The sequence below is a fragment of the Pongo abelii genome, chromosome 11, assembly GCF_028885655.2.
Source record: "Pongo abelii isolate AG06213 chromosome 11, NHGRI_mPonAbe1-v2.0_pri, whole genome shotgun sequence".
NCBI classification, from domain to species: domain Eukaryota; kingdom Metazoa; phylum Chordata; class Mammalia; order Primates; family Hominidae; genus Pongo; species Pongo abelii.
Window position 1 is genome coordinate 127,325,688 of NC_071996.2, and position 9,669 is coordinate 127,335,356.

A 9,669-nucleotide genomic window follows, 5' to 3' on the forward strand; every position below is an offset into this window, starting at 1 on the left:
AATCCGCTCTTGTGGTCTGGATAAGGACCCCTTTCTGGTAACACTAGTGGTAAATGTTAACTATTGTTAATTAAAATTATAAAATTCAGCATGAAAAAGCTGCCTCGCATACTCACTGCTCAAAATACCTTTTGCCAAAGCAGGTGAAGATGGTGCAGTCTTACGAGCATGTTTAAAAGCAATGGTGGGCCGGGCATGGTGGCTCACGCGTGTAATCCCAACACTGGGAGGCCGAGGTGGGTGGATCACTTGAGGCCAGGAGTTTGAGACCAGCCTGACCAACATGGTGAAACCCCATCTCTACTAAAAATACAAAGAAATTAGCCAGGTGTGGTGGTGGGCACCTGTAATCCCAGCACTCAGGAAGCTGAGGCTTGAGTATCATTTGAATCCAGGAGGTAGAGGTTGCAATGAGCTGAGATTGCACCATTGCAGTCCAAGCTGGGCGAGAGAGAAAGACTCTGTTTCAAATAAATAAATAAATAAAAGCAATGGTGAGAGCTGAGTGAGATGCCTTGGGATATCACCAGCAGTGTGAGCCCCACTCGAATTTCACATGAAACTCAACAAACAAGCAGAACAGTCATCGCACACAGAAGCAGGCTTTGCTCAGTCACATGCATAGGATTCTGCAGGGTAAGGAATATAAAAGCGTACTGGTATTTGGTGGATCTGTAAAGTGGAGATTGTTACGTAAAAAAATGTCAGTAGGCTGCCTCCCACATTCAGAAATTTATGTGAGAAAATACTTTACCTTCTTCTATTTAAAACAATCAGGGCCAGTGCAGTGGCTCATGCCTGTAATTCCAACACTTTGGGAGGCCAAGTCAGGAGGGTTGCTTGAGTCTGTGAGTTCAAGACCAGCCTGGCCAAGACCTGGCAAGACCCTATCTCTGTTTAAAAAATAATAGTCAAATAAATAAGGAAATCAAGTACTTTACTTTCTAATTTCTGTGCTTATGATATTATGCCACCTTAAGAATGTAGTTACATGTTGGCTTTTTCTGATGTGGGTCTAAAAACAGTGTTAAATTGGTAATAGGTCCTGGCTGTTCATCTTAAGTCAAACATTCTGCCCCTTTGACCTAGAGTTTTAAGGCATGGGTGAAGCAATCAATTGCCACGAATTCTTTCAGCATGGAGGAATTCTCTGCAAACTCATCCTCCTTTTAACTATTTTCTTAAAACACATTCTTGTCCTTGACACTTGTTTCCTCTTTCCTAACACATTTTAGAAAGCACTGAGATAGTTCCAGGTCTTCTGTGTAGGTTATTATCCCTCTTTTATCAGCAAGAAAACATACTCAGAATGAGTAAGTAACTTGTTAAGATCATCTCACTAGCAAAGCACTGGCATTCAAATTTGGGTTATCTTGGCTCTCAAGCCCATGGTCTTTCCACTGCCCTTATCCTTTCAGCCTCCAATTTGTATCTGGACTTAGAGCTTTCCTTTATGCCTGTCCTTCATTCTCCACTCATTTAGCTGTATTTATTCTACCCAAACCTTGGATGTTTGTGGGCAAAATTCTGAAGAGTGCCCCCTGTCCTGCACACCACGTTCACATCTCTTCGTCCAGCCTGAGGTGTGGAGTTGCCACCCTGGACGTGGGCCAAGTTTCCATGGATTCAAAGAGAGAACTCAAACACCCGTGTGCCAAGTCTTGCTGAGGCCTCAAGGAAGCCACGGAGACTCTTCATCCAGAGAAGTGGCCTCAGGCTTGTTGTGTACAGAGTCACTGAGGCAACACACTAAAACCACAGCAAGCTTGGACTAATTACAGCACCTCTCCGTGCTTCAGTTTCCTCATCAGTAAATGGAAATAATATTAGTACCAAACTCGTAGTTTTCTTGTGATAATTAACCACAATAATTACCTGAAAAGTGTTTCACATGACGCCTGGTACCTAGTAAGTGCTTGATAAAAGTTAACTGTTCTAGCCAGGCGCAGTGGCTCATGCCTGTAATCCCAGCACTTTGGACAGCTGAAGTGGGTGGATCGCTTGAGCTCAAGAGTTCAAGACCAGCCTGCACAACGTGACAAAACCCCATCTCTACTAAAAATAAAAATTAAAAAAAATTAGCTCAGCGTGGTGGCACATGCCTGCAGTCCCAACTACTTGGGAGGTTGAGGTGAGAGGATCACTTGAGCCTGGGAGGTTGAGGCTGCAGTGAGCCAAGATAAAGCCAATGTGCTCCAGCCTGGGCAACAGAGTGAGACCTTGTCTCTCTTTATTTATTTATTTTTTTTTGTGGGATGGAGTCTCACGCTGTTGCCAGGCTGGACTGCAGTGGCGTGGTCTCGGCTCACTGCAATCTCCACCTCCTGGGTTCAAGCGATTCCCCTGCCTCAGCCTCCTGAGTAGCTGGGACTACAGGCGCGCACCACCATGCCCGGCTAATTTTTTGTATTTTAGTTGAGATGGGATTTCACCATGTTGGCCAGGATGGTCTCGATCTCCTGACCTTGTGATCCACCTGCCTCAGCCTCCCAAAGTGCTGGGATTACAGGTGTGAGCCACCACACCCAGCCATGAGACCCTGTCTCAAAACAATAATTTTGTTTTCATCTTATTGTGTTCCTGAACTTTCAATCTCCTCTCTCCTCCTTCAGGGTGCATAGCCCATCTATTATAAATAAATAAATAAAAGTTAACTGTTCTTGTTGATACCAAAATTTGTGAACCACTGTTCACAAAGAACACAAAGAACTTACTTGGACCGCATCTGCCCCAAGACCAGTAGAGGCGTTAGAGTTCCAACTCTCTCTCTGCCCATGACAAACACATTCCACAGGCTTCAGAGTGAATTATTTTTCTGTTCTCTTCAGCCCCAAACTCTCAATGACTTGCTTCATACCCAGTTCCCCCATCACAAGTGAAGCCTTGAAGGCTGCCTAGGTAGAGAATACCAGATTTAAATAATATACCTCGCTTTTTAACATAAATGACTGGGGAATTGCATTAATTGTCTATTAAGTTATTAATAATCATTAAATGATTAGAGGCCCCTAGCGCCACTTTCCTTATTCACAAGCACCTCATTCACCCACCGTTAGTTATTTCCTTATTAAGCTTGATTCAGCCATTCTACATTAAGTACCTACTATGTGCTAGGTGCTGTGCTAGGTATACATTGTTAAAGCAAACTAAATATGGCCTGAGAAGGACTCCGTACTTCTATATTTGAATACTTGTAGATAAACTGTAACCTGGCTTAATAGGCAGGCAAGATTGAAAACCTCAGTTGGGAGCATGCGCCTGTAACAACACCTGAGTCAATCCCAGTGGCCATACTTCAACCACTCATAGACTGCTGTGTATTCAAACTGTGTTCAAATAAGGCAAATGCCAACCTGTAACCAATCCAGCTGTTTCTGTACCTCACTGCTGATTTCTGTTCATTGCTTCCCTTTTTTGTCTATAAATTTGTTCTGACCATGAGGCATCCCTGGAGTCTCTGTGAATCTGCTGTGATTCTGGGGTCTGCCCGATTTGCGAATCGTTCATTGCTCAATTAAACTTCTTTAAATTTAATTCAGCTGAAGTTTTCCCTTTAATAGTATGTACCGGTGAATGAAACAGATGGTACTCCTGCACTAGATGAGTTTATACAAAACTTAACCGGGAGTGGTGGCATGCACCTGTAATCCCAACTATTCAGGAGGCTGAGGCAGGAGAATTGCTTGAACCCGGGAGGTGAAGGTTGCAGGGAGGCAGAGGTTGCAGTGAGCCGAGATTGCACCATTGCACTCCAGGCTGGGTGACGAGAGCAAGACTATCTCAAAAAATAAAAAATAAAATAAAATAAAATATAAAATGAAAAATATATAGAATAAAATAAAATATAAAATAAAATAAAATAAAATATAAAATAAAATAAAATAAAATATAAAATAAAATAAAAAAGTTCTCTGATGGATAAAACCAGGGGCCAGTGATAGAGAATAATGGGGAAATCTACTGAGATGGGGGAATTCTGGGAGAGACTCTCTGAGGAAGAAACCTTTAACCTGAAGCCTGAAAGGAGACCAGCCAGGTGAAGGGTGTGGGAGAGACAGAGAGTGCCTGAGACTAAATGGAGGCAGGAGCAGGTGAGAGGAGATCCAGGGGAGGCAGGCCTGCTGGGCTCTGATATAGAGATGGAATTTTATTAGAAAACAACCTCTTTCTTTTAGCTTAGTGTGCAGAATGGCACCCAAACCTCATTAGTCCTCACCAATAAAGAACTCGTGAACAGGGCCCTGTTCCTTCCTCTCTCTCTTTCTCTGTCTCTCTCTCTTTTGAGACAGGTTCTCACTCTGTCACCTAGGCTGGAGTGCAGTGGTGCAATTATATAGCTCACCGCAGCCTCAACTTCCTGCACTGAAAGGGTCCTCGCAACTCAGCCCCCCAAGTAGCTGAAACCACAGGCGTACACCACCACACCCAGCTAAGTTTTCTATTTTTTTGTAAAGACAGAGCCTCACCATGTTGCCCAGGCTGGTCTCAAATTCCTGGGCTCAAGTGATCTTCCTGCCTCAGCCTCTCCAAGTGCGGGGATTACAGGCATAAGCCACCATGCCCAGTCTCATTCTTTTCTCTTTGAATCCTTTCTCAAATGATGTCCCCCCTCCTAGGCCATGGCAGTGGGGTGCTTGCTTACCCGAGCCTCCCTGTGCAACACAGGAAATCATTTTCCTTGGGAGGTGGCCGGGAATGTCTTACATTTTCCATTTCTCCCATTTAGTCATCACTGAACATTTGCCTAGATGGTTCTCTGGCATAAAACCTACACTTACAGGCAAAATGAGAGTCTGAATGCTCAGAGTTAGATAACTGGTCAAAACGAATCTCCCAGAGCACCACATAAATGTTTTCTTTTCTTTTTTTTTTTTTTCCTGAGACGGAGTTTCACTCTTGTTGCCCAGGCTGGAGTGCAATGGCGCGATCTCGGCTCACTGCAACCTCTGCCTCCCAGGTTCAAGCAATTCTTCTGCCTCAGCCTCCCAAGTAGCTGGGATTACAGGCGAGCACCACCACGTCCGGCTAATTTTGTATTTTTAGTAGAGACGGGGTTTCACCATGTTGGTCAGTCTGGTCTCAAACTCCCAACCTCATGTGATTCGCCCGCCTCAGCCTCCCAAAGTGCTGGGATTACAGGTGTGAGCAACTGCGCCCGGCCCACATAAACATTTTCTATTTTTGTTCTGGACCTTAAAGACTAAGTTAACAGTCTTATAAGAGGCAGATGCAGATGACTTCCAAGGAAAACCAAGGCCATTTTAGGCCAAGGCATGGCAGTGGAGACCTCCTGTGTTCATTTTGAGTAATAGCTACCAGTAAGAGCCTTTCCCCCCCCTCTGACCTAGAGAAAATAGAAGGTATTATGTGGGAAAATGTTCTTTATGCACCAGGGTTAACTATATTTTGTTGATGCCTTTCCAAATATTTCTTTTTTTTTTTTTTTCTTTTGAGACACAGTCTCACTCTGCCCTGCCTCTACTAAAAATACAAAATACCTGTAGTCCCAGCTACTCAGGAGGCTGAGGCAGGAAAATCGCTTGAACCTGGGAGGCGGAGGTTGAAGCGAGCCAAGATCACACCACTGCACTCCAGCCTGGGCTACAGAGTGAGACTCCATCTCAAAAAAAGAAAGAAAAAAAAAAAGATCCCCCTGAGGAATGTTCCTGGGTTCCAGATACTCTTCCTTTCTGGACCTTGATTCTCAGCCCCGCAGCTCCACTGGAGGGTGTCCCCCATGCTGAGCCATCCTGGCCACCCTTGGAGAGTGGGGCCTCACCCACACCTCCAACCCTGCTCATTCAGTCTTTATAGTTCCTTCTTCCAGGAAACTAGGGAGTAACAAGTATTCTAAGGGCTAGGTCAGAGAACTGACTGGCACCACCCAGTACTAGCCTTTTGTAAAAACACCTTACACTCTTTTTTTTCTTTTCTTTTTTGAGACAAGGTCTCACTTCATCACCCAGGCTGGAGTGCAGTGGCATGATCTTGCTCACTGCGGCCTTAGTCTCCCAGGCTCAAGTGACCCTCCTGCCTCAGAAGGTGGAACTACAGGCATGCACCATCACACCAGGCTAATTTTTGTATTTTTTGTAGAGATGACATCTCGTTATGTTGCACACGCTGATCTCAAACTCCTGGACTCAAGCAATCCTCCCACCTCAGCCTCCCAAAATGTTGGGAGTACTGGTGTGAGCCACTGTGCCCAGCCTCACCCTACATTCCTTTTAGGCCATGAACCAGGAACTCAGGATGCAACAACTAGTCTACATATGGCAACTTGCCACTGCGGGGTGAGCTTTGCCTTCCCGGTCACTTCCCACAAAGGCTCCTTCTCCTCCATCTCCTTCCACAAGGCAGCTTCAAGCTCCAGTTCATCTCCATCATCTTCAATTGAAAGAAGGAAGCAGAAAGAAACCCATATTTATTATCCACTGTGGATACCAGGCTAGCTACTTTACATGTCTTAATCTTTACATACATTGTATTATTGCACACTGGTTTTGATTTTACAGAAAATAAAACCAGTGAATGTCCGTAATGTTTGCATAACTTGCAAGTGTTAACATGGCCAGTGAGTAGCAGCACTGGAATTCAAACCAAGATAAGTCTGAGGCCAAAGTCCAAGCTCTTTCTACCCTAGGCTGTCATGAACGTGTTCCTTAGCCCCTCCTTTTGGCCACCTCTGGGAGCCCAGAATCGCTGGGCAGGCAATAAAAGGATGTGTTTGGGAAAGGGAAAAAGCAGAATTTGAGGACCATTTTTTCACCTATGAAATGGGAATAAAAATAAATTCCTACTTCAAGGAGTTCTTAAAAGGATTGAATAAAATAATCCAGGTAAAGAATTTAGTACTTTGATTGGAAAAGAATAATAATGCATATTGGGAATTCTTCTCCCCCTCTATCACCTTTACCACCTCTGCCCTCTCTGGACTCAGGTGCTCACACAATAAAAGTAGTAACGCTAGGCCATTTGGAAAAGGAGAGAGCAGCCTGCTTGTAAAGAAAAGTGACCAACTTTGTATCCAGACAGGCTTGGCCTCAAAGGAACACAACCTAAAATCATAGGCTGACAGCAAATATATATATATATATATATATATTTTTTTTTTTTTTTTTTTTTGAGACAGAGTTTCGCTCTTGTCACCCAGCTGGAATGCAATGGCACGATCTTGGCTCACTGCAACCTCCGCCTCCCAAGTTCAGGAGATTCTCCTGCCTCAGCCTCCCAAGCAGCTGGGATTACAGGTGACTGCTACCATGCCTGGCTAATTTTTGTATTTTTAGTAGAGACAGGGTTTCACCATGTTGGTCAGGCTGGTCTCAAACTCCTGACCTCAGGCGATCCACCTGCCTCAGCCTCCCAGAGTGCTAGGGTTACAGGCATAAGCCACCGTGCCTGGCCTTTTTATTTATTTTATTTTACTTTTTGGAGACAGATTCTGTCACACTCTGTTGCCCAGGCTAGAGTGCAGTGGCACAATCTCAGCTCACTGCAGCCTCTGCCTCCCGGATTCAAGCAATTCTTGTGCCTCAGCCTCCCACGTAGCTGGGATCACAGGCATGTGCCTCCATGCCTGGCTAGTCATTTATTTTTTAATAGGCAATGGAAAATATTTCTGATGCACACAGACTGTATTAGTCCATTTTCTTTCTCTTTCTTTTCTTTTTTTTTTTTTTTTGAGACGGAGTTTCCCTCTTGTTGCCCAGGCTGGATTGCAATGGCGCAATCTTGGCTCACTGCAACCTCTGCCCCCCAGGTTCAAGAGATTCTCCTGCCTCAGCCTCCTGAGTAGCTGGGATTACAGGCACACGTCACCATGCCTGGCTAATTTAGTATTTTTAGTAGAGACGGGGTTTCTCCATGTTGGTCAGGCTGGTCTCGAACTCCTGACCTCAGGTGATCCGCCTGCCTTGGCCTCCCAAAGTGCTGGGATTACAGGCATGAGCCACAGCACCCGGCCAGTATTAGTCCATTTTCATACTGTTATAAAGCACTGCTTGTAGCTGGATATCTCCACAAGGTGGCAGGAAGGAGAAATGCCAAGCGGAGGAGGAAGAGCCCCTTATAAAGCCATCAGATCTGGCGAGAACTCACTCACTATCACAAGAACAGCATGGGGGGAAACCACCCTCATGATCCGATTACCTCCACCTGGTCTCTTCCGAGACATGTGGGAATCACGGGGATTACAATTCAAGATGAGATTTGGTTGGGGACAAAAAGCTTAACCATATCACAGACTAAAAACATAATCATCTCTCAGGCATTCTTCCTTAAGAAGTTTATGGAGGCCAGGCGCTGTGGCTCACGCCTGTAATCCCAGCACTTTGGGAGGCCAAGGCAGGCAGATCACGAGGTCAAGAGATCAGGACCATCCTGGGCAACATGGTGAAACCTCATCTCTACTAAAAATACAAAAATTAGCCAGGCGTGGTGGTGAGTGCATGTAGTCCCAGCTGCTTGGGAGGCTGAGGCAGGAGAATCACTTGAACCCGGGAGGCGGAGGTTGCAGTGAGCCGAGATCACGCCATTGCACTCCAGCGTGGCAACAGAGCGAGACTCCATCTCAAAAAAAGAAGTTTATCAGAGGTGTTCTACCAAAATGAGGACGTGAACAGAAAGGAAAGGAAAGGAGAGGAGAGGGGAGGGGAGGGGAGGGGGATAGGAACGGAAGAAAAGAAAAGGGAAGGAAAGGGAAGGGAAAAAGAGAAAGAAAGAAAGAGAAAGGAAAGAGGAAAGTAAGGAGAAAGAAAAGGAAAGGAAAGGACCCAGGACACAGACAATCCAACCCAAGTGAGACCATAGCCAGCTGATCTCACTGTCCTCTCCACTTAGGGCATCAACCACTTCCTTTTCAATCACGTCTCTTTAGCCAAAAGGCCTATAGGAGGAAGCAGGGAAAGCCTTCTCTTTTTCCTTCCAAATCTTTTATCCTCCTGTACAAACCATATGGATGCTACCTCAACAGTTGGCTTGTTCCACCATTTTGCTTGGTTCCTCTTGAATAAATCTTGGAATGACTGACACAACCCCCAGGGCCTCTTCACCCATCGATCTAACTGGTCTTTAACTAACTGGCTCCATATTCTAGTCAATAATCCCCACTCAGCCTAAGTAAAGAGTCATCTCTAATGAACTGAAGTTTCCCAGGAAGATGGACATTTCCTTCTTATGAAATCCTGTATATTCCTCAAAGACCTTGGAATTTTTATTAAGATTTAAATAGATTATCAATTGTCACTTGACACCAGAGTTTCAGCTACATATCCCTGTTTTATTTCTTTATATTACAATGTAATGTCCAGGAGGCAGGGATCCATCTTCTATTCACTGCTGTATCTCTAGTGTTTTGCTTAAATTAGTGCCAGCACCTAGAAACGTGAAGAGGATATCTGAATCAATAAGTGGATGAACAAATGAATAAATATGTATCTTCTTAGACACTCTGTATCTTCGATGCCCCATCTTTTAATTTGACTCTGTCAAAAGCACCAATTGGCTTTAGGTAATAACCAATTTCCTTCACTTCATCAGAGATGCCTAGAAGAATATAATGAATCATGTTTTTTTGTTTTTGTTTTTGTTTTGTTTAGTTTTGTTTTTTGAGACAGAGTCTCGCTCTGTCACCCAGGCTGGAGTGCAGTGGTGCGATCTTGGCTCACT